The 5,803-nt window shown below is 46.0% G+C and overlaps 1 long non-coding RNA gene across 1 annotated transcript in view; it reads right to left on the bottom strand.

Annotated features, from left to right (window-relative positions):
* Positions 1-727: 727 nt before the first annotated feature.
* LOC108786027 overlaps positions 728-5,803 on the bottom strand; it is a 20,728-nt gene continuing 15,652 nt past the window's right edge. Inside the window, exons 2-3 of the long non-coding RNA XR_001941167.1 lie at positions 2,000-2,008; positions 728-740 (exon numbers count right to left, since the gene is read on the bottom strand). This is a non-coding gene — a long non-coding RNA (uncharacterized LOC108786027). The remainder of the gene's footprint in view (positions 741-1,999; positions 2,009-5,803) is intronic.

The raw sequence follows: 5,803 nt of genomic DNA, 5'->3' as shown, positions 1-5,803 counted from the left end.
ACACTTGGAAGTGGAGGGGTATATTACAATAACACCTGGAAGTGGAGGGGTATATTACAATAACACTTGGAAGTGGAGGGGTATATTACAATAACACCTGGAAGTGGAGGGGTATATTACAATAACACCTGGAAGTGGAGGGGTATATTACAATAACACCTGGAAGTGGAGGGGTATATTACAATAACACCTGGAAGTGGGAGGGGGGATATATTAGACAGCAAGTGAACATATTGTCCCTGAAGTTGATGTGTTGGAAGCAGAAACAATGGACAAGTGTGAGGATTTGAGTGACTTTGACGAGGACCAAATTGTGATGTCTAGACGACTAGGCCAGAGCAACTCCAACACTGCAGCTCTTGTGGGATGTTCCCGGTCTGGAGTGGTCCGAGGAAGGAAAACCGGTGAACTGGCGACAGGGTCGGGGGTGGCCAAGGCTCTTTGATAGACATGCTGGGCTGGGCCGTGTAGTCTGATCCAATTGAAGAGATACTGGAGATCAAATTGCTGAAAACGTTTATATTGGTTCTGATAGAAGGTGTCTGAACACGCAGAGCATCGCATGTTTGTTGTGTATGAGGCTGTGTAGCTGCAGACCGGTCAGGATGCCCATGCAGAACCCAGTCCACCTCCAAAAGCACCTACAATGGGCACTTGAGCATCAGAACTGGAGCACGGGGCAATGGAAGAAGGTGGCCTGGTCTGATGAATCATGTGGATGGTCGGGTGTGTGTGTGTCACTTACCTGGGGAAGAGATGGCACCAGGATGCATTATGGGAAGAAGGCAAGCCGGCGGAGGCAGTGTGATGCTTTGGGCAATGTTCTGCTGGGAAACCTTGGGTCCTGCCATTCATGTGGATGTTACTTTGACACGTACCACCGACCTAAACATTGTTGCTGACCAAGTACTCTCCTTAATGGAAACGTATATTCCCTGATTGCAGTGGCCTCTTTCAGCAGGTTAATGCGCCCTGCCACACCGCACGAATGGTTTGAGGAACACAACAACGAGTCTGAGGTGTTGACTTGGCCTCCTAATTCTCCAGAACTTAATCCAATCGATCATCTGTAGGATGTGCTGGAACAACCAATCTGATCCATGGAGGCCGATCACTTCACAACTTAAAGCATCTGCTAGTGACGGCTTGGTGTCAGATACCACAGCACACCTTCAGAGGTCTAGTGGAGTCCATGCCTGGACGAGTCCTGGCATGGATTCAACTAGACCTACTCAATTTAAGGCGGGCGGTCAGAATGTATCGGTGTGTTTAAAGATCGTCATGCATCATCATAATCCTTTATATCTGACCAGCAGAAACTGATCTGAAATTACCAACCCCTCCCCCCCCCCTCGGTATCTTGCAGTGTGTCTGAGCTACAGGAAAGGCCGAGGATGATGATTTCAGTATTGCAGGAATATTTAGGCCCCATTCACACTGCGCGATTTGTAAATCGCGCGATATCGTGCAAATGCTTGCATTTGAAAGCATTGAATCGCGGCAAAATCCGCTCCAAAAAGGGTCCTGCTGTAGCGACACACGACCCGCGACAGCAGGACCCTTTGCCCCATTGAGATGTATTGAAGATCGATATCGCGGGAATTACCGCGCGATAAATCGCTCAATGTGAACGGGACCTGAGCGATTTATCGAGCGATTTTTGCAGCGATATCGCTCATATTTCCACGCGATATCGCTCTATGTAGCTTCTCCAATCCATTTCAATGGAGCTCTTCACATCTCGTCGCTCAATTTCGCTCAATATCGCTTGTAGATCGTCGCTGGTAGCTTGTCGCTCCTACATGACCCTTTTTTCGAGCGATTTCGAGCGATATTGCTCCTGATTGCATACAGCCCAATAGGAAAAAGTCGCGCGACAAGTCGCTCAATATCGCTCGTCGCGCAATATCGCTCAAAATCGCGCGATTTTCATGTTGCTCAGTGTGAATGGGGCCTTACTGTCTTCCTGTCCTGTTTGTAAATTGGAAAGTTCATTCACGATGGAAACCTCGTCACCGACACAAAGGCTGGGTTCACACCTAGGCGAATCGAATATGCGCGTTTTGTAACGCGCGTTTTTACCGCGCTTCACGGTAAAAAAAATGCGCGACAATTGCGCGTTTCCGAGGGCTGCTTGGCTGTTTTGCAATGGAAACGAGCAACAAAAACGCCCCAAAGAAGCTCTTGTACTTCTTTGGGCGTAGGGCGTTTTGTAGCGCGTTCATACGGCCTGTAATACGCCCAGGTGTGAACCATGTCCATAGGAAATAATAGGATTTCGGTGTTTGAGCGCTTTGCAGAGCGTAGGAACGCGCTACAAAACGCCCAGGTGTGAACCAGGCCAAAGTCTTTATTCAGAAACGTTGTTCCAGTTATCTTGAATAATGATTCTTCTCTGATTCCCGGCCTTGCGGCTTGTACACACAGCGAGTGGAAACGATATTATGTAACAACATCCCGAGCTCCTCTGGGCAATCACTTCTGTTTATATTGTTCTGTCACATTTTAGTGTCGTGTTTGACAGCAATGTTAAACAGCCTCGAATGCTCCCATCTGAGCTGTCAAAACTCTAATACGTGTGAATGTTCTAATGTTGTTTACAACAAAGGGTGCTGATAGCAAACAATGAAGACAATGTTACCAAACTTGGAATTGTGATTAGTAAAGATGAACTCCCGGCCTTCCCTTCAGTCTTGCACAGTGGTACCGGCTCCTCTTCTGGATTGCAGCTTACCAGTTCTCAGATGTAGTGGCTGCATTAGTCTTCTTTTCCCGGTGATCCTGCTTGTAACACACTTCCTGTCTGAGGGCGACAACGCTCACTCGCCACACTGTATCTTTGGAGGAGCAGTGCTGTCACCCTAGGACAGAAAGTTAGTAACTACAGAACTCAACCCCCTCTCCGTCCCTAGAATTTAGGAGGGGGGCAGCTTACAGACTTGCAAAAGCAGAGACACAGAGACTCCAGAGTGATCCGCAAACGTCTATTTATTGACGTACAGCACACCAGGTATTGCAATACCTGGTATGCTGTACGTCAATAAATAGTGTCTCTGCTTTTGCTTAGACCTGGTTCACACCTGGGCGTTTTACAGCGCGTTCCTACGCGCTGTAAAACGCTCAACATGTGAAAACCAATAATTGCCTATAGGCATGGTTCCCACCTGGGCGCCCAAAGAAGTACAGGAGCTTCTTTGGGGCGTATTTTCCGCGCCTATCCATTGGGATACAGCCGGATAGCCCTCGTAAACGCGCGTTTCTTTTACCGCAAATCGCGGTAAAAAACACGCAGCAAACGCGCTCATTCCGTACGCCCAGGTGTGAACCCAGCCTTATGCTTATGACTGCAGTCACCCGTCGACTACCGTAGCACCCGCTTCTTAAAAGGGATCCTGCGGTCACGAGTGCGATGGGACCATGGACTTTCAGCTTACAGACTTGATCACATGAGTTTAACCCTTTCGCTGCCAAGCCCTCCAGAACTTTTTGCACCTCACCTGGCCACACCATGTTTGCTATTTTTTTCCCATTGATTTTAATTTTCCACTGCTGGAAAACCCCAAACCATATATTTTCTGAAAGCACGGGCCAGGTAGTATAAATAGATGGTGCTGCTAAATTTGTAGGCCCTGCGATAATTGCACCCGGAATTTTTGTTAATAGCAGTCATCAGCTATTAACTTAAAGGGGACCGTCCGATGATGATAGGGGACCTTCAGGGGGATAGTTCTGGTATAAGCTCATGGCCGCTAAAGCGACCATGAGCTTATAGCAGAACGGTAAATGCCACCGACGTAAGGCATACTGACCTGCCTTTTTGGGAACAGTTTTTTGTTCCGCTGTATGCCTTACGTCGGTGGCAGGGAAAGGGTTAAATGACTAAGTCCAAAAAATGTCACCAGCACACCATCAAAACATAAAGCAATACGGTTTTAATGACACATGAATGTCATTCAAATACAAACGTTTTCGGGGCCTCCCAGGGTCCCCTTCCTCAGGCTCAGAATGGGTTAAATGACTGGCGCATACCTGACTGGCACATACCAGAGGTCCGTGATATGTCAATGAAGATGAACCATATTTCTCTGCGGCGATGCAATTGTGTCATAGATATAATTATGCCGGGGGTATGTCACAGGTGTAATGGTATAGAGTGTAATTATATAGCTACGGGTGCATTAGTTAAGGAACAAAATAATCGGCCTTAATTACCACCTACTGCTAATGACTATTGGCGGGGTGGTGTTGTGTTTTGCTCCATACCGCTCCAGTAACACACGTGTGAATGAGGTAATTACTGTTTCATTATTTAATTGTAGCTTTTACCCAGCAGCAGATAAAATGAGATTCTTTCCTGGCGCTCCTTGTGATGTATAATAAAGGAAACTTTGAGTCTGATTACAATTCATGAAACCTTTGCTAGCTCTAAATACGGCATTTTATCACTTTTAATGCTTTTCCTTGCAATGGGAGGGCTGCAGATATGTAAAACCAGGACCCACCCTCTGTGGCCACTTTGTTAGGTAATAACATTATGCTTTGGGGCTGTTTCTCTGGCCGACTTTGCCGCATTGAGGGGCCAATGGACGGGGCCATGTATTGTAAAATCTTGGATGAGAACCTCCTTCCCTCAGATTGTGATAAGGCACAGTGGCTCTGCTTGAGGCTGCCCTCAACAAAAACAAGGTGTCCCTCAAACAGGAGACCCTGATTTGAAGATTAAGATGTACAAAGTCCAATGAGAGCAATAAGCATCACAGTCCAAAATCTTTTAATATTGGTTCTCAAAAAAGGAAGTCTAGAATAGCCAATGCATTTTGGGAGCTCAAATCGCCAGGCATTGTTTTTCTGTATAAAGATTAAATGTAATAAGGACCAGCAGATCAATAAATCAACATAACTTTAAAATTCTGAGACTGCCCCGATGTTGGCTGCTGTTTGCATACAATAGAGCTCTCCGCATCCTGCCAGCAGAGCAGGCAGCAGAAATCAAATGTTATAGCTCAAGTACAGAGAAGAACCTGTGAAGAAAAACAAACCAGGAGAGCAGAAAACCTCTTAGTTCCTCCTCAGTAATCTGCATTTGGTTGTAGCCAAAGGTTATTTTCCAGCATGAAGCATGTGTATCCCATTACAGTATAATTCTCCTGCGACACATCTCAGCCCTGGAAGAGGACAAGAATTGGCAGCTTCATAGGACTCGGCACAACTGTAAATGTCCCTTTGCATGAAGAGGACGGGGAAAACGGCTCTTAAAAAAAAAAGAATCCTTCATTGTTGTTTCCATTCAGACTTTGCAGAAAGAAAAATAACTGCCAGCTCAGACCTGTGATTGTGATTTCATTCCGGCCGCTCAGTCTCAAGTAGTAATCGATGGTGACCTATCCGTACAAATACATGAATTCAGGGATCAGAACCTAGAACGGCAATTACAGAACGCCAACAGGCTCTGATTGCTCACATATTTGCTGCCACTAAGTAGACCATCGCAAGGTCCTGGAAATCTTCAGTCCTTCGCTTTCAGGAAGTGAAGAATAGAATTACGGGAAACCATGATTAGCAAAAAATGATCTGTGGTCTTAGCTGATGCTCATGATAAATCTTTGAGGGTTTGGAGACCCTGAATCTCATACGCAAGGCTGCTCTATTTTGTTGAGGCGTTGGTGACCTCCTAATTCCCATAATTCCAGTCTTTAGTTCATCATCAGCTTTGACCAATTTATTTTCTTATCTTTGCTTTTTGTTCCTTTTACGTACTTCCATTTCCCTTTTCTTTACTCTTCTTTCTTTTTCTAGGCTTTCT

Source organism: Nanorana parkeri, unplaced genomic scaffold, assembly GCF_000935625.1.
Source record: "Nanorana parkeri isolate BGI_ZX_2015 unplaced genomic scaffold, ASM93562v1 scaffold188, whole genome shotgun sequence".
Taxonomy (NCBI): domain Eukaryota; kingdom Metazoa; phylum Chordata; class Amphibia; order Anura; family Dicroglossidae; genus Nanorana; species Nanorana parkeri.
The sequence above is the reverse complement of the archived record's forward strand: the minus strand, read 5'-3'. Positions and strand labels throughout refer to the sequence as shown.